General features: G+C 50.5%; 1 protein-coding gene across 3 annotated transcripts in view; it reads left to right on the forward strand.

The window, feature by feature from the left end:
- The first annotated feature begins 253 nt into the window (after window positions 1-253).
- DAB2IP (DAB2 interacting protein) overlaps window positions 254-27939 on the forward strand; it is a 91461-nt gene continuing 63775 nt past the window's right edge. Inside the window, exon 1 of one of the 3 annotated variants that reach the window (XM_063144500.1) lies at window positions 254-327. The gene's annotated coding sequence lies outside the window, so the exon portion shown is untranslated. Of the gene's footprint in view, window positions 328-11108; window positions 11129-13012; window positions 13102-27939 lie in introns of those variants that run through there. The other 2 variants (XM_063144502.1, XM_063144501.1) reach the window with 2 other exon arrangements.

The raw sequence follows: 27939 nt of genomic DNA on the forward strand, positions 1-27939 counted from the left end.
CGAGCGCGGCTGTTTTTCCTCCCCTTTCCCAGGCGGAGGGAGGAGGGCGGGCCAGGATCACGGGCGAGGGGCCGGGCCGGCCGGGCGGCCTTTGTCTCCTCCCTTCCCGCGGAAGCCGGATCCGAGGCCAGTCGGCTGCTGCTGCTGCTGCCGCCGCCGCCGCCACCGGGGGGATCGGGGCCCGAGCCAGAGGCGGAGCGCCCCCGACCCCGAAATCCATTCCTGGCGGCGGCGATGGAGGCCAGCGGAGGAGGCGGCGTTCCCGTAGGGCGCTCGCCCTGGCGCCTCCTCGGAGGAGACCTGCCGGCGCTGGCGGCTGCTGCCAAGGTAGGCGTTCTGCGGCACGGGCGGGCGCCGCGGGGCTCCCGATCCACACGGCCCCGCGCTTCCTCTCGAGGAAGGCCCTCCGCGGAACTTGCGCGTCCTCTTCTCGCGGTCTCGCTCCGGAAAGCGCCTTTTGGATCCGGTGGGCGGGTTCCCCTTCAAGGTCGCGATCCCGCCCCGCGCTTCCTCGAGAGTAAGCGCCGGAGACGCTGCCCCGCCGCCACCGTCCCGGCACTGCTGCCTTGAGCTCCCGGTGGCACTGGCTCCGCGGGTTTCCTCGCGAGGAAGCCCAGTCGGACGGCGGCGGCGACGCTTCCTTAGGGGCTGCTGCCAGTCCTTTCCCTGTGTTCGCCGCTGGAGGGGCGAAACCGGCGACGGAGGAGCGCGCGAAACCGGCCGAAACGTCGCCGCGGGCCGGGTTTGGAAGGCGGCCGAGCAGCCGGGGTCTTCCTGCGAAGCGGCCCGTTTCTCGCCCGTTCCAGCGAGCGGCGGCAGTTTCGCGAGGGTAGGCTGGGGTCCCGATCCGAGCATGGAGGGGGAGTCCGTGGTCTCTTCTGCACTTCAGCCATGCCAGGAGAGCCTCCCCATCCTACAGTCCTCCAGATGTTTTGGACTACAACTCCCATTATCCTCAATCCCTGGCTGAGGCTGATAGGAGTTGAAGTACCAAAGATCCGGAGGGCATCACGTTAGACTCTGGACTCCATGGGAATGTGAAGCCTTCCCCAAGCTCCTCCCCCTCGCAAAGAGTTTGACTACAAATCCCAGCATCCACAACTGGGGGGGCTGGTTTTTGCAGTACAGTGCCTCTGGAGGGCCCCAGCTTGGAGAAGGCGGATCTTGCACCCACCTCTTTCCCTGCCTTGCGATGCCCGTCTGAGGTGCGTTTGGTGGTTCCCCCCCTCACCTCCCTGCGGTCGGATGAAAAACCCACAGCAGGGGCAGAAGCGGATGTGGCGGTTTGCAATATATGCTTTCGGTGGCCAAGGTCTTGTTTGTTCGTTTGTGCGTCATGTTCTCTTTTTTTAATCTTTGCAACAACCCTGCAAGCGGGCCATCGGAGAGGGACTGGCCTAGGTTTCCTCTAAGGGGGGGGGGGGCTGGGCTTCATTTATTTATCTATTTGTTTGTTTATTACATTTCTATGCTGCCCAATTTCCTCATCTCCGGAGATGTTGTACTTCAACTCCCATCATCCCCCAGCCAGTGAGGGCCTCTGCTCTAACCACTACACCACACTGCCTTTAACCCAGAGAAGAGCAGATTTTGGGCTTCCAGGATCTCCTTTGCTTTTCTTAGCAATATCCTGAGCTCTACCAACCAGTGCTGTGTGCCTAATAGTGCTTTAGGGGAACATGAGTGCACTTCAAAGCAAGGAACAGGGTGCCTCTGAGCAGATGCCGAGTGCAGCAGTAGTTTTGGTGCCGAAAATGAGCATCCAGTTCCTCATGGTTGTTTTATTTCCCTACCCCCCAGGTTTCTTAACTAAGGTGGTATGGCGCCACAAATGTTCTCTAGGAGATCAGGATGGCCAATGTGGATTTTTATCCCATTTTTATTCTTCAAAACATCTCAGCGATGTAGACTAGGCAGGGGACAAGCTTTAGGAGGGACGGAACCGCTTATTCCTCTCCGCCCCTCCACCTTGATCGACTTTGTTATGAAGCAGATCATAACAACCTCTTGGGCAACCTCTGGACTTCAACTCCCATCATGGCCAATAGGAGATGCAGAACAACAAAAACTCTGTGCGTCACTCTGGTCCGGTAGCTTTTTCTCAGCCTAACTGACCCCACGGGCTTGTTTTGGCACAGATAACACAGAGACGCTTCCGTTCCTTGGAGGAAGAGTGGGGTCAAAATTAAATAAACCATGAAACGGGCCCACGCGTGTGCACGCATGCAACCGCGGGCATACCTCTGTGTGTGAGAGAGAGAGACTCTGCCCTGTGTTGTATTAAAAAGCAAAAGCAGGATAGCATCCAAGTCAGATCAGAAAAAAGGGAGAATCGAGCCGCCATTGATTATCGTAGGAGCCTGTCGTGCGCGGAGTATTGCTGCAGACATCTTCTAACCAGTTACAGCCCCCTGAAAAGATTCTGGCCGAAACGCATCGGGCTTTGAAATAAAACATCTTTTGCAGATGTTTCTCCCTTTTTCCTGACCTGTGTTGTATTAGCTCCACTGCAGTAGTGATCATGATACTTACAAGAAGTAAATTGCAACAAAGGCTTTGGAAACTTCGCTGCTTCTCTCTCCCCCACCCCCCAGTTTTTATCTTTTATTTTTGCAATTTAATCTCAAATGGGTGTGGCATGAGACCACCAGGTCCTCCTAGTTTTTCTCAACCGACTGCCACCCCTACTTCCCACTTTGAAGATCCAAATGGAGATTCCAAGAAGGGATGTAGTCCTGTGCATGTTTAGATGGGGAGGGGGGAATCCTACAACTTCCCATGCTAGGAATTGTAGGACTTTTTTTCCAAGTATGCATAGAACTGCATCCTGATCAGAGTATGGAGGCAGGGTGTTGGGTTTATTCCAGAGTAAGGTCTGTGCGGTGTGGCGTAAAAGCGCTGGACTTTCTGAGTCTTGGAAAATTCAAAAGAGGAAACCAGTGATTTCAGTCTTGCTGTATCTCCCCTCCCCTAATTAAAAACCAAACCAAACCAATCTTTCTGTTGTTTCATCCCCAGTGCTCCGATTTCCATATCTGTAGTGTTTGATGGCTCTACGAGGATTTGAACCCTGGCCTGGTATTTCCTGGTCTGGTATTTGTGCTTTCTTTCTCTTTCTTCTTGCATTTATATCCTGTTTGTATTCCTCTTGCAAGGAACCCAGGGTGGCTGATGTGGTTCTCCTCCTCCTCTCTATTTTATCTTCACAACAACCCTGTCGGGTAGGTTAGGCTGAGAATAAGGGACTGGCCCAAAGTCACCTAGTGAGCTTCACAGCCAAGTGGGCACTCAAACCTGGATCTCCCGGGTCCGTGTCTAGCCTGCCACACTGCTATACCACACTGCTACTGTCTCTTAATACTTCTCACTGGTATTGATAAAGTGAAGAATATAAGAAGATTAAACCAAGGATCCATCTAGTCCAGCATTCTGTTCCCACAGCGGCCAACCAGCTGCCCACAGAAAACCCACAAGCAGAACATGAGTTCAACAGCACTCTACTGCCCATGTTCCCCAGCAACTGGTGCACACAGGCTTACTGCCTCTGATACTGGAAATAGCACATAGCCCATCAGGGCTAGTAGCCACTGAAAGCCTTTTCCTGCATGAGTTCCAAAGCATTGCAATTTCCCTCCCACAAAGGGAGCACTGTATTTGGAGAAGAGTTGCAGTCCAGAGGTAGGACATGCAAAAGCTTCCGGGTTCAGTCTCTGACGCACACCCACCCACCCCAGGATAAACTTCTTCCTGAAACCCAGGAGAGCTGCTGCTGCCAGGTTGAATATCAGGTCTGATTTGTGATGAAGCAGATTCCCTATTTATTTATTTATTGCATTTATATACCGCCCCATAGCCGAAGCTCTCTGGGCGGTTTACAAAAGTCTGTTGCCTTTGCACAGAGGGGGAAGGAAAGGGGGCAGTGCGTAGAAGGGCCTGTCTCACCTGTGCGCCAAAGGGGCTGTTTCCAGGCTGAAAGTTACAATCCTGTTGATAGTGTCCCTGTTGAATCCAGCCCTTATTTAGAATCCTAAGGACTAGCGTCTTAGTTTATTTTTAGGGAAAGGATCACAGCCCATTGGAAAAACATATCCTTGGCAGGCAGAAAGTCCCGGTTTCAATCATCAGCATCTCCAGGTAGAAAAGAATTCTGCCTGGGGAGCGAGCGGCTGCCTGCCAGTCCAAGTCAGCCTGAAGCTGCTTCCTATATTGCGATGGGGGGCGGAGGGGGGGGAGCCATTTTGTAGCATCAGTTGCCCAGCGGGGGGACGGAACAGAAGGCTCCGAGCATTAAAACGAAAATGGGGTCATTGTGACATCTCTCTTTCCTGGCTGGCGCAGTGGAGGTTGCTCCCCCCCCCCCGCCCCCATCTTGTCGCCGTTTAGTGCTCCCACCTCATTTTGCTGCTTAGATATTCCAAGCCAGTGAAAAGCGACGCTGCAGCAGCCGTGCACCTACGACGACGACGACGACAGAGTCGGACCAGGGCTCCAGCAGTTTCCAAGCTAAGGAGGCCGCTGTGGTTTCGAAGGAGTGGCCAGTGGGGGTGGGGGTGGGTGTTTACCGCTCCTCCCGAGGCACGAGGTGTTGACACCATGCTGCTATTCCACGTTTCTTCTGGGTGGAACGTACAAAGCAAACAGCTGCAGAATCAGCGGATGGAAAGTCTTCAAAAAACCAAAACAAACACGCACAAAAAACACCCGAGAGGAAGCCGCCCACAAAATCTGTGAACATGACAGATTTGAGAAGCGCTGCGTTGGGTGCGTCCGTTTTCAAACAGCTTCCAAATTCACAGGACTCAGTCGTGCGCGCGCACCGGATCTCTCGAGGTGCCTTGCAGCCCTTTGATTCAACGGAAGGAATTTGTTCAATTACGTTGTAATTAAGAGCAGCTTTCAAAAGGCATCCATTGGCGCCATAAACTTCTCAAGGGCCCTATGAAGGAGGCAGCTTGTAGTAGTAGTAAGTAGTAGTAGTAGTAGTAGTAGTAGTAGTATTCTGTTTTGCAGAGGGAATAGCGCTTCCCTGAGGCCTCTGGGTGCATTCACAGCTGAGGCAAGGTTGCAGGTTATACAACGCCAGGGGCGTTTCCCTCCCCGCCATGCTGGCTCCATAACTCCCAGAGCAATCCATGCGCACGCCCCCCCCCCCCGGAGATTTCCCTGTGGCTTTTTGGGGAGGGGAGCAGGGCGGCTCCCTTGTTTTGCAAACGTGAACAAGAGAAGAACATCCGGTGTGACACATGGTTATTTCAGAGGCTGTGTTTTCATGACATTGCCATGCTGGGTTCATAAGCTGCATAGAATCTCTTGTGCAGAAGACGGGGCTGAAAATGCAAGTTGGAAAAAGTCTCATCGGATCTCCCTCCTTCCGTGTGCGTCAGCTGGATTGAGGGTCTTGCAGTTAGAATTGCGCTCTGCGCTGTACGTGCAAGAGTGTCCTGGGTGTTCGGTCAGGATGCAGCAGTAGGCTGGCTTCTGCTCCAGATGTCATGCAGAATTCATGAGGCAGGGAAATCAGGACAGTTGTGCGTGTCTACAATTCCACAGGTGTGGCTTTTTCTGTTGCTGCAGTGGGAAAACTGCACCAGTTGAACTCCTACCGCCGTCGAAGGCCAGGCAGCTCTGTCGATAAAGTGCTGGCGACCCCCATCTGAGCTTGAGTCATCCGGTGTTTTTCTGTCTGTGGGAAGCCACCAGTGGTGCCTGGGAGTGCGCATAGGAATGCCTGCAAAGGGCAATGAAGTCCCCTCTGGATGTGGGGACTGCAGCTCCATTGTCCCCAGAGAGGGATACCAATAATCCTGCCAAGTTCATGGGTCACCTCCTGCCCATATGCCCTGGGATGGTTATTTATCTAGAATACGCCCCCACCCACCACGGATTTTTTTTTTTTTAAACCAAACTGGTGACCTTGACCACAGGCTTCTTTTATGTAACACATTATTTGCAAATGATTATTCTGCAGCAAAAGTGCCAAATCCAGCCTGCTACAATTTTTACAACAACCCCATAAGGTAGGCCAGCATTATTCTCCCATATTACAGATGGGAGACTGTGGCTGAAAGATAAACATTTTCATTGAGGAGGCCAAAGGCTGAGTTGGTTGCTCAACACCAATTTGGGCTGGCATCTGCCCGGTACATACTATCTTAGCTGCTACACTTGAGGAGTTGTTCTCTGGTTGTTCAGAGATTTGATCCTGTCTCTCCAAGCCTATAGATCTGTTAGGATCCAATCCAGGCTTAATTTGAGCCCGCCTGAGAATCCGTCTGGGACACCAGGCTTGACCTGAAGGCATGGGAAGTCATAATAGGGCCTCTGAGCCTATGCAGAGTGCATGCTGCTACTCTCTGAGCACAGACACATGCCTCTGTGCAGGAGAGGGTCCTGGCTTTGAGGCAACCCCACTGCCTGAAGACTTTCAGAGAGGCAGTGTGGTGTAGTGGTTAAAGTTGGACTGGAGAGTCCTAGGTTCGAACCCCCACTTGGCCATAAACTTTATTGGGCGAATTTGGGTCAGTTGCTTTCTCAGCCTAACCTACCTCACAGGGTCATTGTAACATCATTATTATCAATAATAACATCATCATTGTTGATGTTAAATAATCTGGAAACAAGCAGCTTGTTCCAGTCTACTCTGCTTTTAAAAAAAAAAACTGATTAAAAACCCTGCAGCCAGGCAGCCCTCCTCCTCCGAAGAAGGGGGTCGCCATGGAATCATAGAATAGCAGAGTTGGAAGGGGCCTAAAGGCCATCGAGTCCAACCCCCTGCTCAATGCAGGCATCCACCCTAAAGCATCCCTGACAGATGGGTGTCCAGCTGCCTCTTGAAGGCCTCTAGTGTGGGAGATCCCACAACCTCCCTAGGTCACTGGTTCCATTGTCGTACTGCTCTAACAGTCAGGAAGTTTTTCCTGATGTCCAGCTGGAATCTGGCTTCCTTTAACTTGAGCCCGTTATTCCGTGTCCTGCACTCTGGGAGGATCGAGAAGAAATCCTGGCCTTCCTCTGTGTGACTACCTTTTAAGTATTTGAGGACTGCTATCATGTCTCTCCTCAGTCTTCTCTTCTCCAGGCTAAACATGCCCAGTTCTTCCAGTCTCTCTTCGTAGGGCTTTGTTTCCAGACCCCTGATCATCCTGGTTGCCCTGCTCTGAACACGCTCCAGTTTGCACATTCAGCAAAGTTCTCTGATATTGCATACTTGTATTCTGATTGTGTTACTCATGAGGAGGGTGCAGGGGCCCTGAAGCCCCCCCTCCCCACCCACCCAGACCACTGGCAATCTTATTTTCTGATTTCTGCGATTCTATCAGGCATCGCCCACACACTTTTGGGCATGGACACATGGTGTAGTGGTGAGAGCATTGGACTAGGAACTGGGAGACCCCGCTTCACATTCCCCAATCTGTCAGCCTAACCCACCTCACGGGGTTGTTGTAGGGATAAAATTGTTTGCATGGGGGAGGGAGAGCAGGTTCACTGCTCTAAGCTCCTTGTGCGAAAAGCGGAACCTTTGGAAACCATTTGTCTTTGCCATAATAAGGACTAGAAACTTGATTGCTTAAAGATGACAGCTCAGGAATACGAATTCCGCTCCTCAAGCCCCATTGTTCACATTTTCCATAGAACAGCAATGCAAGTCCAGGGTTTGTGTTTCTTTTTAAAAAAAGTTTTCCCAGCCAGAAAAAATGCAAATGCACCGTTGGCGACTTTGCCCAGTGTGAGGTTTTTTTCAAGTGGGTCTTCGTAGTTTGGAGCAGGTGAGAGGGAGGAGTAGAGAGCAGATGTCCTTTGCTGAGGTTGTTGTGTGTGGGGGGGTTGCGCGCTGGGGAGAGGGACCCAGAAATGCTGGCAGCTGCCAACAGATTTACGGCAGCGAGAAGGCGCCAAGGTAATAAAGCGAATGACTTCAGCAGTCGCCTTTAAACAGCCGATTGCCTCATCCCGCAACCGGGACTCGCGCGGCGTACCTGCTAATAACTCTCTCGGCGGAGTCGTGTCACTCCGGGGGGGGGGGCTCTGCGATGGCCTGGGTGCTGCTGGCCAGAGGGTGGCACAGTGCGGGCTGGTGGCTCTGATGTCAGTGGGGCAGTAAATCCATGCTGGGTTTGAGTTTGGATTGGTTTGGACTGACACCCGGGACGTATTCACAGTCCCACCGACATTACAGCTTGGATCGGTCCTTTAGGGTTCTGGTGCGGATTCACCGCCCTGCTGACATCAGAGCCACCAGCCTTCATGTGGTTTGCATGTCACTGCCCTGCCCAGAGGGGGCTGACTCCCCAATCTGTCGGCACCCTTCCCCTCCTGCCCTGGGCTGTGTTTCAAGTCATGCACCTCCAGCAACCCACAAATCGATGAGTTGCAAAGGCGATCCATTAGGGTGCATCATCTCCTGGTTCTTTCATCGCCACCCCTGTGATGAAATTAGTTTTGTGGTCGGCCCTGGAACGCTGCCACAGGGCATAGTTGGAGGGTACTTGGAGGTGGTCTAGTCCACACACACACACACAGCCCTGCTGGAGGCATGAAATCCAGAAATAGCCATCCCTCAAAAGAGCCCCTCTTCTGCTTGAAGACTACCGGCGAGGGAGAGCCCAGCCCCTTCCAGGACATTGGTTCCCTTGTCAAATTGCTCTTCCTGTCAAGGAGTTTCGCCTCACGGTCAGCTGAAATCCGTCCTCTTGGAACTTGTTCCCTTAGGTAAGAAGACCTGTGCTGGATTGGACCAAGGGTTGGTTGACACTCTGTTCAGTGGCCAACCAGCTGCCCAAGGGAAACTGACAAGCAGGACACGGGTGCAACAGAACTCTCCTGCCCATGTTCTCCAACGTAGGCGCACTGCCTCTGATACTGGAGGGAGCACGTAGCCATCAGGACTCGTAGCCACGGATAGCCTTCTCTTCCTCCATGGATTTATCCAGCCCCCCTTTAAAGCCATCCAAACTGGTGGCCATCACCACATCTTGTGGTAGTGACTTCCAGAGTTTAACTCTGTGCTGTGTGGAAAAGCCCTTCCTTTGATCTGTCCTGAATCTCCCACCAACCAGCTTTATGGGATAATTAATGACCCCTTTGGGTTCCAGCGTTTTAAGAGAAGGAGGAAAATGTCTCCCCTTCCACATTCTCCACACCACACATGGTTTTGCATAACTCTATCATGTCTCCCCTTACCTTCCCTTTTTTCCAAGCTAAACGGTCCCAGCTGTTATAACCTTCCCTCTTAGGGGAGATGCTCCAGGCCCTTGATCATTTGAGTTGCCCTTCTCTGCACTTTTTCCAGCTCTACAATCTCTCTCTCTTTTTAGATCAGAACTGTTCATAGCACTCCCAAGTATGGTCGCACCATAGATTTGTACACCGGGAAGACGATCTTAGGCATTTTATTCTCACTTCCTTTTCTAAAGTAGTGCTGTCCTCTGAATCGGAGACAGTGAACAAGTCTTTTGCTCTTTGTTCTATGATAACCCTTCCACGTCTTTGAAGAAGTTATTGTGCGTCCGCCCCCAGTCTTCCCATCTCCAGCAGAAACATTCCCAGTCATTTTCAATCTCCATCACACACACACACACACACACACACACACTCCACGTTCTTCACCCATCTCAACATCAGGAGGGACCGTAAAAGCCTGTGAACACAGCCGGTGAGTCTCAGATGGTGGCTGTGGCGAGCCTTGGCAGAAGGCAGGCATGCATCCGGAAGGTTTTATTAGGCGCTGTCAGATAACAGCGGGCAGAGGGGGGACGGGGGACACAAATTATGCCACGGGAAAGGTTTCCTGTTATCAGGCCTCAGCCTGTGGAAAGCAAGCAGGCAAGGCCTGCCGGAGCGGGCACGAAAAGCGCCCCGACAGCATGGCAGTCACTGATTAATTTGTCACGGGCGCCTTTCTGCACGTCTCCTAGCAGAGCGCATAAATTCTCATCTATGCTGCTGCCGCTGCTTCTCCCCAGGCAGTCAGCCCGGCTGGGGGGTCCCTGTGTGCGCACGCACAACTGTTAACTCCCCTCCTTCCCTCCTTCCAAATGCTCCTCATTCATTTATATCATTTCTAGGCTCTCTGGGCATTTTAAAACAATTAATAACCATAAAAATACACTATGGTACAGGATATAAAAAAACATTTACAAACATATCAACAGGATGTCCACCCGTGTGCATGGACACACATACACGTGCACACGCACACACACACATCGTTTTAGCAAGCAATGAGAAATTCCAGCTACCCATTAAAATCATGCGTTCATTGTGCCTCAGTACTACTGAATTCAGTGGGGGCTTGTGGCTCTGACATTGGTGGGGCAGTGAATCTGCTCCGGGTTTCAGTCAGAACCAGTCAGAATTCTGACGGAGCTTCTTTAGAGTTCCAGCTGGTTCCGACTGAAACATGGAGCGGATTCATCGCCCCACTGGCATCCGAGCCACCAGCCTCCACTGGACTCTAGCCAGTCGGTCTCAACAACGCTGACCAAGGTGGTTCCAAGCTATCCGAGGTGATTCTGACTGAAACCCGGAGCGGATTCCTTGCCGCACTGGCATCCGAGCCACCAGGCTCAAGTGCCACAGTCCCAGCTCCATGGGAGGCTTGAGTGACCCAGGCTCCTCCCTGGTAGGAGCAGCCTATCTGAGCAATGAGAAACTCGCATTGTGGCCGCACTGTTCGTTCTTTTCTGCTCTGAAACCTTCACTCCACCTGCGGCCTTCTGCAAAGCAAGCCTTGATCTCCAATGGCAAAGTCCGTGCGCAGAGGGGTTTGCCACCTGCCCTGGCGGAAGCGGAGATCAGTGCTGGCAGAAATCTTCTTTGCAAGGGCTTCTGCAGAATGCGGTCCCTGGACTTTGGACGCTCCCGCCCTGGGCAGCCCCATTTTACTGGGGGTGGACCGGGACGTTTCTACAGCTGGGTTGCCCCCCTTTCTAACGTGGTGCAATCCTCCTGTGACGTTGCCCTGTATGAGCCCCGTCGAATTCACGTGGCCACCGACCTCGTGGCCATTTTCGGCCACGTGCAGGCACCTGGCTGTTTGCCAAGCAGCGAGGAGACTTTTACCCCGAACTCCTGTGGGGTTGGCATTTCTTATTTCTGCCCAAGCTCTTGTGGCTTTAACAGACTAAAAGTAGGTAGAAATTCCACAGGTACCATTTCACCCCCTGGCTTGGTGAAGTGGTGATGTCGAAAAGCTGCCACTCCTGGATTTCCATCTTTTACATGGCTCTAAATGGCAGAGGAGCGCCCTGCCAGGAGAATAGTTGGCACTATTCTTATACATCTGCTTTCCTGCAATAAGTAAGAGAGAAAGGCAGTGTAGCATAGTGGGTTGCATGACAGACGTGAAAGAGCCTAACCTACCTCACAGGGTTGTTGTAAAGGGCCATTGCCCGAACCAGGATGATCAAAGCCCTATGAAGAGAGACTGAAAGAACTGGGCATGTTTAGCCTGGAGAAGAGAAGATTGAGGGGAGACATGATAGCACTCTTCAAATACTTAAAAGGTTGTCACACAGAGGAGGGCCAGGATCTCTTCTCGATCCTCCCAGAGTGCAGGACACGGAATAAGGGGCTCAAGTTAAAGGAAGCCAGATTCCAGCAGGACATCAGGAAAAACTTCCTGACTGTTAGAGCAGTGCGACGGTGGAATCAGTTACCTAGGGAGGTTGTGGTCTCTCCCACACTAGAGGCCTTCAAGAGGCAGCTGGACAACCATCGGTCAGGGATGCTTTAGGGTGGATTCCTGCATTGAGCAGGGGGTTGGACTCGATGGCCTTATAGGCCCCTTCCAACTCTGCGATTCTATGATTCTATGAAAGAAATGTCAGTAGATTTAATTCAATGGGATTTAATAGATTAAATCTACCCCTGACACTCCCCGAAACATTATTTCAAAGAAAAATAGAGAGCCGCCTTTGATTTCTCAATGGGACATAAATATGTTTGTGCCTGGGACGGAGGCACTGCCTCCTCTAAGGGTGGGGGGCTGCCATGTACACTTTCAATACGCCCTTTGCATTCAAAATAATTAAGGCTGCAACCCTATGCAGGGAACGCTGGGAGATATAGAGCTTTTTTCTGTTTAAACATGCATAGGACTGCGCCTGTAACTTATTAAAAACAATAAAAAGCGCACCGGCTGATTTAATCGTGGGGCGGGGGAGGGGCTTCATCAATTAATCTAAACAGCTAATCAGTTAAACGTTTTAGTGCGTCTAACGGTCTCAGCGTTAAAATGAGGAGCTGGGCCTTTGTCCCACTGCTTATAGAAAGGGTCAGGGTGGGATGAAAATGTAAATTTCACGTTCAGTGTGATGTGGCGCCTCCTCGAATATCTCCTCGGGTGGGTGAGACAGTGGGCCAATTTGCCAGGCAGAGACGGGCGCCTGCATTCCCACGCACACAGTGGAGCGTGGAATCTCGGAACCGGCCTTCGACCAAGTCGGAATATTTGTTAGCCTCGCCCAGGGTGGCCTCCGCCTACTTTCCCCAACCTGGCGCACTCTGGATGCCTTGGACGTCAGTGCCCATCAGCCCCTGCCAGTTTGATCAGTGGTCGGGCATGTTGGGAATTGTAGTCCAAAACTTCTGGAGGGCACCAGTTTGGGGAAAGCTGGTCTACCCAGATGCGCACAAGGGACAACCCATGTGGCAGGGCCAGGGCCGGGCTGAATGCCGCCCGGAGGGGCGGAGGCTGCAGAAGGGGACTTCCCATGTTTGGGAGGGGGATCAGGGCTCGCTCTCCCAGCCCTTCGCGCAAGCCAGGCGCCTTGTCACCCCCACAGAGCTGCGCACCCTCAGCCTGTCCCTTTAAAAGAAAGTCCCAGCGCAACTCACAAGGGGTTAAAGGAACGGCTTTGTTTGAACTGGGCAGGGATTCTTCCCTGCGGACGGACGGCTGGAACAGCTTGCGGAGGCCAGAACGCACTGGGCTCGCAGCCAGCAGCCGGCGTGCCGAGCCCAACGGCTCGCGCCATACAAGGAGGTCTGAGGACTAGCAGGCTGAACTTCCTGCTTTGGGGGGGCAGTGGGGGAAGGTCCACCAGAGCCTCCCCCCGCACCCCACTTTCTGGAAGCGTCCCGGGAGTGGAACTCACTGCTGTAAGTAGATCCTCCTGACTTTGCTGTCAGGTGTTGGCATCGCCCGGAGGACAAAAGTCCTGGTAGCTGTTCCGAGCTCCCAGCGCAAGGCTGCCTGCTTCTGCTCTGGGCCTTTCTGCGTCTCGCTTCGGAGTCTCCTGCTCCGGCGCTTCGTTTTCTTCCTTTCGTTGATTAAACAACCGGAAAATGAAGAAGGGAAGGGGGGGGTGAACCACGTTTGCAAATATCAGCCCGAACAGCTGGGATCACGTCTTGCAAACAGGATGTGCTTTCCAAGCTGGCCTGGTTTGTGCTCGCGTCAAGGGCGACGGGTGGGATTCCTCGCCTTGCCACCTCTCACGTGCGGAATTTGGGGGGGGGGAATGTCAGGTTTTCCCTTCTTTGCACTCGGTTGCGCACGGGGTGGGGGTGACGCCGCACTGTGGTCTCCTTTCCTGCAACTTATTTTTAATGCGCAGGAATGGCGTGTTTGCAGTATGTTTCCGTGCCCGGGGCCTCTGCCTGTTTACCCTCTGGGACTTCTGGATGCCCCTTTGCTTTGGGGAGGGAGGTTGAAATGTTGGAATTCTTGACATTCAAGAGGAACACTTAAGTGGAAATGAGGTAATTATTCGTTTATTTAACATCCGGCTCTTCTGCCCCCACCCCCGGCAAAATGGCACAAAAGGCAGGCTATTGCTCGGGATATTGCAGAAGTCTTCAACGGATTCAAAGGGTTAGGGTTAGGTTCTGTCCATCCGACCCGCAGATTCCTACCCGCGGAGTCGTGTTTTTTACACATCGTGTGGATTCCAGTTCGTGTGGATTCCAGAATTGCACGCAAATTTAGTCATACAAAAATATGGAAAATTTAAAAAAGATGCTGTCTCAAAATGTGCATTCCCCACCCCGCGCCCCCAGGCTAAAGCACGAACATGTGCAGTTGAAGGAATTTGCGCATTTGCACAAATGCACTTTTTGGAAGTGCACATTTGCGCAAGATCACACTTTTCAAATGCGAACACAAGTTCAGGATGTTAAGAATAACTCGATTCCATCAATGTGCAGAGGGCGGAACGAAAAGTACCTGACAATCTAACACAGACGGAACGCGTTTAACAAAATCTGTACATCCGTAGCTGTAAGGAACCGAGAAATGGGGCAGTGTGACTTGCAGGTAGACTTGGGGCGCAGCTCCTTAATGTGGACTAGTTGCTTCCAAGAACTGTAAGGTTTAGCTGTGTACACAGAGTATCACCATGAGCTTTAAACCCATCAGACAGCTTTTGGGCTGCATTCTCACAATGCTGTTGGAAGAAAGCGTGTCTGTGTGTGCTTAATTTCTAATGAGAAAATGCCCTAGCAGGAAGTTTTGACTTCTTAAGTCTGTGTCAGGGATAGGCTCCGTGGCAAGGATGAGGTGCTGTCTGTACATGTTCAGAGGCACTGTGATGACATGGATAGCTGTTTCTTTAAGGAAAGGGGCATGGCCAAAAGGGGAGAAGGCTGTGCTGAACAGGTGAGGTTAAAGATGGGAGGGGCGGAGCTAGATGGCCAACTGTTCCTGCAAGGGATTTTTATGGGGGTTCTCCCCCACCCCCCGATTCATGCCACTGCTTACACTTTTAACACTGCGGTTTTGTTTCGTTTTCTTCCATTTGCCCTTTCGGTGCATGGTTAAGAGGAGAGTCTAAAATCCTTTCTTCTGACCATGAAACCCAGAAATGACATTTATTCCAGATCAGCAGCGGGGCAGGAGGGCGTGGCCTGAGAAATTCCAAACAGAATGCCATCGGGAGGGGCCTTCCAGTAGCGCAGGCTTGGAAGTTACTTGCCTCTGCTCACCAATGGGGTGTTTCCAAGGAAGTCCCTGAACAAGGAGTCAGGAACGTTGCCTTGGCCCAGTTCTGGGTGTGCGTTTGCTCCCCAAGTTGTTCTGGCCTGGTGGGACCTGTGTACCCCAGTACGTGTGATTTAAATGGCCATTTAAGCTCCTTTCAGGGCGTTCTGTCTGCATTTGGATTATGTTCACCTCCCCTCGTGCATATTAATTCCTCTTGCATGCATGCAGGGAGAGTTCTGCATACACAAACACACACCTTCTCCTTTTCCACTCTGTGCTTTAGAGTAGGGTCTGGATTCTTATCCATGACCACAGTGGGGCGTGCATGTGTGTGTGTGTGTGTGTGTGATTATTCCGGATAAATTAATCCAGGGTTTTTAAAAGAGGTGCAATCTTCCGCCTGTATTTCTGCTGCATGAGTGGGGTTTGGCAGGGGACAGGGGCCTCAGCCAAGGGTCCCTCAACCGGCAAAGACTTTCCACGTTTAACCATGGTCGCCAGTCGCGCTCGGTTTGTCTTCGGTATCGTCCTCCAAATGTGCGGAAGAGACGGCCCGCTTATGTAATGCATCGAGCTACACGGTTAAGGGTGCATCCTTTGCAGGCTTAGGCAGGAAAAAGAGCTCCTAAAACTCCCGGCATTCGCCAGTCGGCATCGCTTGGTTCTAATTAAACAAGAAAGTGAAAGTAGATCGGAGTGCCTGAAGTCTGCCCACCTCTGGGTTAAGGGGCAGAAAACCTGCCTCTTTTCAGCGGCTCCGGAGATGAGTCCGCGTTTTGCTTCCTCCCGCCACGGTTGCTCAAGTTCCATTGCAACCACATCTGCATCGCTCCAAAAATGTCAAATGTTCAAGCCATGAATTGTCTTTTTCTCTTGCCTAATCCATGGTTAAAGCTGTTTGCATTAATTATTTCCAGCCTTCCAGAATCAAGTCCCGTTTGCGGCCCAAGGAAATAATTGGGGCAGATGTTGGCTGAGAGCAGCCCTTTCCCGAGCTCAGGGAGCAGTGTGCATGCTGGGAGGGGGGCGAGGAGGAGGAGGAGGAGGAGGAGGAGGAGGAGGAGAGAGAGAACAGCTCGCTCTGGAATTAGATATTTTCAAACAACTGTCAAAACTAGGTCACTCGGATATGGTCGGAGGGGTGGGGAGGGGGAGAGGAATGAAATCTTTGGAAGAAAGAACATTCTGTCTGGGGGATTTTCAAATTTCATGCAGATCCACAGCCATTCGTGGCTGTCAGCTTGGAGTAAGAGAGAGAGAAAGGGAGGGGCGAGGCTGCCGTCCCCCACCCTGAACCCAGCCTGCGTACACCTTCCTGGCCCATCTCATCATAGATTCCACTGTCAACAATACTTCAGCCTTTATGGAAGCAAACAATTTGAGAGTTCAAGGGAATTGCCCTCTCAAGGCTTCAGGTTTGGTGTTTCCCAAGTGTCGCCACCACCTCCTGCGCTTTTGGTAGCAGGAGGGAGAATTCCGGCAGATGCAGCTTCTCTCACCATGGCTCAAGGGTGGGGGGACAAGCTGCTTGGAATGTTCTCCCTTTTCCACAGCTATTTAAGATCAGTTTTGAGGCTCAGTGGGAGCGTTGGGCAGGGTGGCTGGGTTCGAATCCTGCTTGGTCACAAAAGCTCTCTGCATGCCACCCCCCTCCTGTAACCTACCTCAGAAGGCTGCGGTGAGGATACCGTGGGATTGCCCTGTGTAGGCTATCCGGAGAACAGTGGAGAGCCAAAGCAAGCCAATGGCAGACGGTGCAGAAGCGGCTGCAGGTCTTGTGTGGTTTGCTGCGGTGGCGTTACTTGGCCGACAGCTGTGTGCAGCTGTGCTCACGTGGAGAGGCCGGAAGGAGGAAGGTGCTGCTGCTTCCTAGGGTTTGGTCCACATTGCTGGGGCTGCATAGAATTACTATTTATTCTGCTTGATTCAGAGGGCCTCCCCCCACCCACCTCCAGAAACACATATAGGGGCTTGCAACAAATTTGCAACATTTCAAAATAATAATGATGATGATGATGATGATGATGATGATGATAATAATAATAATAATAATAATAATACCACCACCACCACCACCACAGGCCTATTCCTGCCATAAACACACACATAAAAGCTTGCAATAACCCCACAATGTTTCATAGAATTATAGAATATTAGAGCTGGAAGGGGCCTATAAGGTCATCATCATCATCATCATCTCATTGCTATGCCAGTTTTCCACAAAAAGTGCCCAAAGCGACTAACAAAACAGCCATATCAAGACATCATAAGGACATAAGAACATGAGAATCATAGAATAGCAGAGTTGGAAGGGGCCTACAAGGCCATCGAGTCCAACCCCCCGCTCAATGCAGGAATCCACCCTAAAGCATCCCTGACAGAGGGTTGTCCAGCTGCCTCTTGAAGGCCTCTAGTGTGGGAGAGCCCACCACCTCCCTAGGTAACTGGTTCCATTGTCCATTGTCGTACTGCTCTAACAGTCAGGAAGTTTTTCCTGACATCCAGCTGGAGTCTGGCTTTCTGTAACTTGAGCCCGTTATTCCATGTCCTGCACTCTGGGAGGATCCAGAAGAGATCCTGGCTCTCCTCTGGGTGACAATTTTTTAAATATTTGAAGAGTGCTATCATGTCTCCCCTCCAGGCTAAACATGCCCAGTTCTTTCAGTCTTTCTTCATAGGGCTTTGTTTCCAGACCCCTGAGCATCCTGGTTGCCCTCCTCTGAACACGCTCCAGCTTGTCTGCGTCCTTCTTGAATTGTGGAGCCCAGAACTGGACGCAATACTCTAGTTGAGGCCTAACCAGGGCCGAATAGAGAGGAACCAGTACCTCATGTGATTTGGAAGCTATACTTCTATTAATGCAGCCCAAAATAGCATTTGCCTTTCTTGCAGCCATGTTGCACTGTTGGCTCCTATTCAGCTTGTGATCTACAACAGTTCATCATCATCATCATCATCATCATCATCTTTATTTGTATTATTATTATTATTATTATTATTTATATAGCACCATCAATGTACATGGTGCTGTACAGAGTAAAACAGTAAATAGCAAGGCCCTGCCGCATAGGAGAATGCCAACAGACACAGAGTAGGGTAAGCAGGCATAAATGCTGGGCCTCAAGGCGGCTCTACAAAATTAAAACATATACAGGTAAAAGCTATAAGTAAAAATACTAATAATAATAATAACAACAACTTACAATCATCATCATTAATCAAAGGCCTCCTTCCGTCACAAATACGTAACAGCTTGCAATAAAATCATATTTCAATAATAATAATAATAATAATAATAATAATAATAATAATAATAATAATAATAATAATAATTCTTTTCTGCCCCAGTGGCCCGGACTCCCAGGTTAGCATGCCTCATATGGCCTCTCCCTGCCAGGGGGGCTCCTGATGTGTTGGACTGCTGCCATTGCCTGCCAATGTCCAATGTCATGGGAGTTGTAGTCCAGAGACCATCGAGTCCAGTGGTGGGGAACCTGAGTCCAGAATCACCTTTCCCGCAGTGGCCAACCGGATGACCATGGGTAGCCCATGAGCACTAGCCCTCCCTTGCTGGTCTTCACCAGCAACCATTCTTCCGGTAGGACGGCAGCTGTGTTTCCTCTTGAGACTGGATTGAGAACGCAGGGTGCAGGCAGGGGAGAAAGCTGTGGCTTTAGATCAGCCCAGGAGAATTTCCAAAGTATTTCTGGGATGGAACGTCGGGGGGGGGGGGGAGGGAGATTCCGACATGCCGCAGTTGCCCCGTGGGGCTGGTGCTTGCTGGCCTGTGTGCTTGTGGCTGCTGTCCTTCCTGAGCATGCTGAGTCTGTCCACTCATAGCATGCGCGCAATCCGGCTTGGCTCCAGAGGCACCGGAACACAGGAAACAGACACTCTTTCGAATCGGGGGGGGGGCAGGAACCGAACACTCGTGGGCCAAATTCGGATGACCAAACAGTCCCAACCGTCCCGTTGCCAAGATCCAAGGGAAAGTAACCCACATTTATTTATTTATTTATTTATTTATTTATTTATTTATTACATTAATATACCACCCCATAGCTGAAGCTCTCTGGGCGGTTTACAAAAATTAAAAACAGTGAACAATAAAAACAGATATACTAAATTTAAAACCACCCTGTGGTTTTGCTGGTGGGCTACTTTTTAGAGGGGTTGGGTTGCGCCATCGCCCCCGCCGCTCACCCCTTTTACGGAGAGGCCATGTAGTTGCCAACCAGAGCTGTGAAGAACGCCCCCAGCCATGCAAGATTGAAATAGGACTGCACGCTTGCTTCTCCAACTTCATCTAAGCATCCACCAGACCATTTGGAGTTCCATAATATTATCCGTTCAGGCCTGGGGGAGCGGGGGGGGGGCTGTTCCTCTTGCACCCTGCCTCGATAGGTGGGAGCTCTCACTCCTTCCTTTTATTTTTGCACATGGTCCAGGAGGTGGGCCTCAGAACCCACCCACCCCGGCATTTTATGACGATTCATTAACAATAAATGAATTTCTCGTTTACAAAACCGTAATCCTGTTTGATCCGTGCTACTGAGTAGGACTCACTTTCACTCTTAAAATTCAGTGTGCTTAACAGCGCTAGGAGGGCTTATGAATGTTTAAAAATTGCTTTGTTGGTCCCTGAAGTAATTTGACAAGTCTGTCAGCCATTGATTAAAAAAAAAGAAGAAGAAGAAGCTACCTGGAATTATTCAAGGTTTGGGATGACTTGGGGAATTAGATAGAAATGGCCGAGGGAGGGGGGCGAGTTAAATGTAAACGGGAGTAAGATATTGTGAAGTGAATATGTTCTTGAAATACTTTCTGCAAAATCCATGACGGATGTAAAATTAAATTGAAATGAGATACTTGGGTGAGGAGCTTGTTGGGAGACGGAGGTGGCGGGATGGATCCATGTGTCCGCGCCCTGCATGTTCTCCAGCGCTCTGAATGGGTGGGTTACGGAGGAGTAAGGGACACGATTCTGATGAGGAGCGCCCCCCAGCGTGGGGAGGTTCTCGAAATGATGGGTTGTGCAGTTTTCCAAACTGCTTCCCCTCCATATCTACATCTACCATCATCTACCGTCATCGCTAATGGTCATGTTGGATGGGAACGATGGGAGATGTAGTCCAACACATGTAGGCCACCACCCAAAAACCCCCCATGGTTTTTGTGTGTGAACCACCCAGAGATCTTCAGCTACTGGATGGCATAAAAATGAGGTAAATACATACTTAAGTTTAATACCAGCATATTTTATCTTAAAGCTATTCTGGCCAGTAGCTCACCCTTAGGAGAGACGTTTTAGTGCTTTTGGAAAGGGGAAGAAAAGGAGCTGAAGGTGAATGATTGGATGGGGGGGAACGGGGGGGCAGGGAAAAGGGAACGGGGCCATCTGGAGAAATCTGGAGGGCTGGATTGGGACTACAGACAGGCCAGATTTGACCCAGAGGCCTTGAGATTCTGCATCCCTGGTGCAGTGTGTGCATAGAGAGAGGGTTTCTTAATGCTGGCCTACTTTGCAGGGACGTTGTAAGGATCATTGCAATGACTCCTGACCTGCATGCAGGAACATGTAAGCATGCTGCAAGAGAACCAGTAGTGAGGCATAGTGGGAGGATTCTTTTGGCCTTCCAAGAGCCCTTAGTTACCACCCCCAAAGAAGTTGCTTGTCGCCTCTCTGCGGGATCCGCTGTTTGTCCGACTGCATCTCATTCCTGTTATCCTCTGTGGGGGAATGTCTGCTGTGTTCCCCCCTGCCTCAGAGTGATGAAATGACCCGATACAGAGATGCAGCTTAATTTAGCTATCCCCAGATAAAACTATTCCTTGCATTTCTGTATGAGTTGCTGTTCTCGGCTTGATCTTTGGGGTGGTGCTTCAAACACCCAAAAAGGCTTTATACCTCAATTGCGGCCAGTTCTCATGTGTCAGAAGGCGCACCTTGGCGCTTTGAAGTGTGGGTGTTCCAGTAAACAGGGAAGCCTCTGGGTTCCTCCATCTTGAAGCTTCCAAGGCCTTGAACAGGCTAGCAGAGAATGTCCTTTGCTCAGCTGCTTGCCTGGAGATGCCTTCTGCTCGCCCCAGGTGAGCGTGCAAGCCACCAATGGCAAGGCTGTGTGTGAGAGCCTTTCTCCAGACATCGATGCTCTCCTAGGAAGCTGCCTCGTCCTGGGATTGAACTGGGAACCGCTGCATGCGAAACATGCGCTCTGTCACCGGGCTACGATCCCCACCTAACGCAGCGGCTCATGGCAGACCACTGCGGCCATAAATCTCAAGCCAACGTCCCGCTAATGGCTTTGGCTGCTGCTGAGCTCTTTAGTGGCGAAATAAATTAATGTTTGTAAAGAGGGAGGGACCCAAAGATGTGAGCAGGGCAGGCATGGCATGAGGAAGTGGATTGATTGTGAGGAGGTGTGTTCCGTCTGGCGAGCGAGCGAGCGAGTGAGGTCTCTTCCCCCAGACGGCTCCCGCCTGTCCTTGGAGCGTGAGGTTGCCATTCCCTCCGCCGCTCACGGACCTCCGCTCACCCTCGGAATCCTTCGCCCCGCTCACCAGTCCGGCCACCCCAATTAGGCTGGCATTTTTAATTGTGTTTCTGTGCATTTGTTTTATCATTGTTTTAATCCAGTTTGATTTGTGGCTGCAAGCCACCTCGGGTGTTGTTTTTTTCTTGGTAGAAAGGCAGGCTACAAATCAAGCGAAGGACTTTCACAAACGAGCAGTTGTGGCCCGCCGTCTTGCTTTGGGTAGACAGATCCGTAACACCACCACCCCTCCCTTGACTGCTGAGCTGCCTGAAGCAGTGCTTCCCAGACGTCCGGTATCGAAACATGTCCCTCGTACATTTCATTTTTAGACCAGGACAGAGAAAGTATGATCTACCCTCCTGTGGCATCTGCTGCCCCCTTCTATTCCTGCCCTGCCTGCCTAGCTTCCACCCGGGTCTGTGTGTTGAGCATAAAAACTAGGCATGTCTGCTTTTTGTAAAATCCACCTTGTCTGCATTTTGCAGATCGTTCAGTTCCTTTCATAGAATCATAGAATCATTGAATAGCAGAGTTGGAAGGGGCCTACAAGGCCATCGAGTCCAACCCCCTGCTCAATGCAGGAATCCACCCTAAAGCATCCCTGACAGATGGTTGTCCAGCTGCCTCTTGAAGGCCTCTAGTGTGGGAGAGCCCACAACCTCCCTAGGTAGCTGATTCCACTGTCGCACTGCTCTAACAGTCAGGAAGTTTTTCCTGATGTCCAGCCGGAATCTGGCTTCCTTTAACTTGAGCCCGTTATTCCGTGTCCTGCACTCTGGGAGAATCGAGAAGAGATCCTGGCCCTCCTCTGTGTGACAACCTTTTAAGTATTTGAAGACTGCTATCATGTCTCCCCTCAATCTTCTCTTCTCCAGGCTAAACATGCCCAGTTCTTTCAGTCTCTCTTCATAGGGCTTTGTTTCTAGACCTCTGATCATCCTCGTTGCCCTCTTCTGAACACGCTCCAGCTTGTCTGCGTCCTTCTTGAATTGTGGAGCCCAGAACTGGACGCAATACTCTAAATGAGGCCTAACCAGGGCCGAATAGAGAGGAACCAGTACCTCACGTGATTTGGAAGCTATACTTCTATTAATGCAGCCCAAAAGAGCATTTGCCTTTCTTGCAGCCATATCGCACTGTTGGCTCATATTCAGCTTGTGATCTACAACAATTCCAAGATCTTTCTCATTTGTAGTATTGCTGAGCCAAGTGTCCCCCATCTTGTAACTGTGCATTTGGTTTCTATTCCCTAAATGTAGAACTTGGCTGCTCATTCCATTGTCTGCTCATTGATGGAATCAGATTTCCCCCCCCAATAACCCAAATTTGCGCAAATTCACATTCGTGCAAATTCGCACTTGCAAAAATGTGGAAATCACCCCTCAAATGCGCGGATCCTCACAAAATGCACGCACATACCCAAAACACACATTTTAATGCACACCCCCATGGAGGAAATGAACCTTTTTGGTTGTTGTTTTTTAAAAAATAATCAGATATTTTTCTGTGACTAAATTTGCGTAAAATTCCAGATTTCTTTTTTTTTTTTTAAGGTTGGCAAATCTGCAGAGTGCATGTGACTCAGAAAAAGCTGGTCCACTATAGAATCCATGAGTTGGACTCATAGAAATCAGAACTCATTTGGTTCCTTTGCAAAGTTTCCCAACATCCCCAAAAAGAACATGGGCAGAGCTCTGCTGGATCAAACCAAAGGCTCAACGAGTCCAAGCAGATGCTCCCGGGAAGCCCGTGAGAAGGATATGGAAGACACTTCCCTGCTGCTCTTCAGCAGCCGGCATTCAGAGCTTGGCTGCGCCTGAACATGGAAGCTTCACTTTAGTCCTCAATGGCGAAGAACCCTTGATCGGCCTCCTAGAATTTGGGGGTGAGCTAAGGCCGTGGACTTTCATTGGCGCTTGGGGGTGGCTGGTTGACCCCTGTGGGAAGCAGGACCCTGGCTGGGAGTGATGGAGTTGAAGTCCAACACATCCAGAGTTGGACTTTTGGTCTGATCCATCCAGACAGCTCTGACTTTACCCCCTGTCCGGGGGGATGAGAAGCAATAGGGAGGAACAGTGGTGTAGTGGAAGCAAAGCTCACAGGGACGTTGGTCCAGCATCTTTTTATTAACAGGGATGCCAGCATTATCCACCAACCTCGCCGGACATCCCTTATCATCATCATCATCATCATCATCATCATCATCATCATTTCATTGCTATGCCAGTTTTCCACAAAAAGTGCCCAAAGCGACTAACAAAACAGCCATATCAAGACATCATAAGGACATAAGAACATTAGAATCATAGAATCATAGAATAGCAGAGTTGGAAGGGGCCTACGAGGCCATCGAGTCCAACCCCCTGCTCAATGCCCCCTGCTCTTGAAGGCCTCTAGTGTGGGAGAGCCCACAACCTCCCTAGGTCACTAGTTCCATTGTCATACTGCTCTAACAGTCAGGAAGTTTTTCCTGATGTCCAGCCGGAATCTGGCTTCCTGTAACTTGAGCCCATTATTCCGTGTCCTGCACTCTGGGAAAATTGAGAAGAGATCCTGGCCCTCCTCTGTGTGATCAACCTTTTAAATATTTGAAGAGTGCTATCATGTCTCCCCTGCTGGATCAGACCAAGGGTCCATCTAGTCCAGCACTCTGCTCACACAGTGGCCAACCAGCTGTTGACCAGGGACCAACAAAGCAGGACATGGTGCAACAGCGCCCTCCCACCCATGTTCCCCAGCAACTGGCGCACACAGGCTTGCTGCCTCAGATACTGAAAGTAGCACATAACCATCAGGGCTAGTGGCCATTGAGAGCTTTCTCTTCCGTCATTACAACCATACATCATCGCAATCATAAAACCACTCATTTCGCTAACCCTGACATAAAAATACTCCAAATTAAGTACAAGATAGGCAAACTCAAAACATCACAGCACAACATCAGTCATTATTGATTTGGAATGCGCAAGCCAGAGCCAAATCAACAAAACCTTTCCCATGCATTCAGGCTTCAATGAACGCTACAAACTGCAAACGGCTGTCCCAAGAATATCAAGTTTGGAAAAGAGCAAGTGGATTCCTCCCAGCCTGTAGGAGCTGGGCAGGATCTACACTACTGCTTTAAAGTGCTTTATAACAGTTATAAAGCGCTTTAACTGCTTTAAAGCGCTATAAAACTGTTATAAAGCGCTTTAAAGCAGTAGATCTCTCTCCTGCTGGCGGATTTCTCAGAGCCACTGAGGGCTGGGATTGGGGAATGAATCAGCGGCCATATTTTTGTTTCCTGTTTTCATGCAAAGTGTTTTGGGGCAGGTTGGGCAATTCAGACCCGATCACTTTACAAAAGAGGTGAGGAAGCAAACTGCCATAGAAGGTGCGCGGGGTTTGCCCGGCCGCGAGGTGCGGGAGGCCAAATCCCACCTATCGATTGGGAATCAACCAGGTGAATCATTGACTACAGGCCTCCGCGGCGCAGTTAATGGAGCCATCTCCCGAGGAGCGGGTCTCCAGAATGCACCTTTGCTTCGCTGGGCTGCCGACAGAACACGCTCGCGTCTCGGGAACCCGCTCGTGCGCCGGCTCCCAAATTCGGTGGTTGATGCCCGTGCAGCCGGAGGGGGATTTGAGGAGGGGGGAAGACGAGCTCCATGTTTGGTGCTTGACGAAAGCTTGTCAGAAGTGATTCTGCTGATACCTTAATTAATTAGGACTGCTTGTGTCTGTGTGTGCATGGAGTAACGCACCCCACATATTAGCTTTGGAGAGGGAGCAACAGCTCTGAGCATGCTAGGAATGCAGACGGACAGAAGGACGTGTCAAATCTGCAATGAAATATCTCTTCTGCGCCCCCTCCCTTTTATTTATTTTTCTCTTGACCCACAAATAACCAGCACTGTGTATAATAATAATATATTTAGTTGGGGTTTGGTTTTTTAAAAAGCCAACACTCTGCAACTTGATTACACTATGCAAATCAAGCAGATTTGCATAATGCATTGTGTCTCTAGCAGCGCAAGGGAAGAGAGCTCAGGCAGTGTGTGTGGGGGGGGGGGTTCGTGGAGGGGGGGGAACCGCGATGCAAACGCTGGAGCTCCGAGCAATTCCTTTGGTTTGTGAGATTTTGCATGTTCCAGGGCTGCCTTCCCTGACCTGCCGCTCCCCCCCCCCGATGTTTTGGACTACAACTCCTATTGACTGTGCTGACTGGGGAATTTGGGAGTTGTAGTCTGAGAGCTCTGGAGGGCACCAGGTTGGGGAATGTTGGTCTAGGGCTTGAACCCGGAGCTCAAGGCTGGTAGAAATAACCTTAGTGAGCTACCTGGCGAGCTACCTTCAGGTGTGCCAAAGGTACATGGCAGGCAGCCCATAGGATGCCTAGGAAGGCCCCCAAAATGTTCCTCCTCCAAATTTCTCCCCAAATACCAAACACCTGGACATTTAATTTTTAAAGGGACACTGTCCTGATGTATCAGGACAATAATCCTTTTACACCAGTGTGGTCTAATCTCAGTTGCTCATAAACCTGTGATTCAGGGCAGGAAGTTGAGGGGCCCTGGGGGGACAGAGCCAAAATTAAATGAACATTAGCCTGCCTGGGTCAGACTAAAGGCCTCTCTAGTCCAGCATTCATTCACACACTGGAACACAAGTAGGACGTGAGTGTAATAGCTCCCTCATTTTTGCTGTTTCTGCCGGTGCTGAGGAGGCAAGTCACTTTTCCATTTCAGCTTTAAACAGAAAAAGTGGCTTGCTTCTTCCACAATTCAAGCAACAACGATAGAACTTTGTAGAAGGCCCACGCGGAAGCACTCCTCCAGTTAGCCACGGTGTGAGCAAGCAGAGCCTCCAAACAACTTGCAAACAAGACATTGTCCCCACAAAAACAAAATGAGAAACTTGTGTGGCTAGTCCCTTTGAAGGAAGAGGTCATTGTATGAAGCCTCTTGGTGTCCTTCCCTGCAGAAAATAATGTTAAGATGGCTTGCACAGGGGTTTCTCAATCCGCTCATGAGAAAACTCAAGCTGGGTGAGACCAAGGGTCCATCTTGTTCAGCGTTCCGTTCCCACAGTCGCCAACCAGCTGCCTCAATGAGAAGCCCACGGGTGCAGTAGCACCCTCTTGCCTGCGTTCCCCAGCATCCTGCCTCTGATACTGGTGGTAGCATAGAGCCATCAGGACTAGTAGCCAGTGATGGCCATAGCCTCCAAGAATTTGTCTAAACCCTTTTAAAGCCATCCAAAATTAAGAGGAAAATCAAACCACCTTCGGATCTTCTCTGAACTTTCCATCCCCTTGGAAGGGAGCCCAGAGTTTCAGTTTAACTGCTGTGGAGGCGGTTTGCTGCAAAAGCCAGGCCTCTCCCCCAAGATGCATCTTTATTTTGTCTTTATTTTGTCTGTCGTCTTAACAATTTCGTTTGTTGTTGTTTTGTAAGTTTATCTCTTGCCCGTTCCGTGGCAGCTCGGAGAGGGCTTTTTTGGTTTTGGTTTTGGTTTTTGGCACCCTGATGGCATACTGGGCCTGTCAGCCCGAACATCAGCTGAGGCTTTTGCCCTGCATGGAAAAATTTTTTATCCCTCAGCTGAGAGATAAAAAATAGTGGTTAATGCCACTTTTAGGCTGTTGGACTTCTAAAACCGGCCTTCTTCTTGGAAAGATGGAGGTCGCCTACATCCGAATATCAGATGTTCAGGGGGAAATTAGGTGGGGTGCGACTTCTTAATCATAGAATCATAGAATAGCAGAGCTGGAAGGGGCCTACAAGGCCATCGAGTCCAACCCCCTGCTCAATGCAGGAATCCACCCTAAAGCATCCCTGACAGATGGTTGTCCAGCTGCCTCTTGAAGGCCTCTAGTGTGGGAGAGCCCACCACCTCCCTAGGTAACTGATTCCATTGCCGTACTGCTCTAATAGTCAGGAAGTTTTTCCTGATGTCCAGCTGGAATCTGGCTTCCTTTAACTTGAGCCCGTTATTCCGTGTCCTGCACTCTGGGAGGATCGAGAAGAGATCCTGGCCCTCCTCTGTGGGACAACCGTTTAAGTATTTGAAGAGTGCTGTCATGTCTCCCCTCCATCTTCTCTTCTCCAGGCTAAACATGCCCAGTTTTCTCAGTCTCTCTTCCTAGGGCTTTGTTTCCAGACCCCTGATCATCCTGGTTTCCAGACCCCTGATCATTGTATGTTGCTGTGGGAGGACAGTACTTGGGCTGAATAAATAAATAAATGAAATCACCTTGATGCCCATTGATATGCCAGAATTCTGTACCCAACAGCATGCAGGTTTCTTGGGTGATGACCTTGTCCTGTTTGTTTTCTGTCACTGCCTTTGAATATGGAGGTTTTACTGAGTTATAATGGCTGATAGCAATTGAAATCCTATAACTTTGTCTATTTAAAGCCTTCTAAGTGGTGGCAGTGAGTTCCATAAGCTAACTTTGCAGGGGGTTGTTTGCTTTTTTTTTATTTCCACGGACTCTGA

This window comes from Elgaria multicarinata, chromosome 19, assembly GCF_023053635.1.
Source record: "Elgaria multicarinata webbii isolate HBS135686 ecotype San Diego chromosome 19, rElgMul1.1.pri, whole genome shotgun sequence".
In the NCBI taxonomy this organism is placed as follows: Eukaryota; Metazoa; Chordata; class Lepidosauria; order Squamata; family Anguidae; genus Elgaria; species Elgaria multicarinata.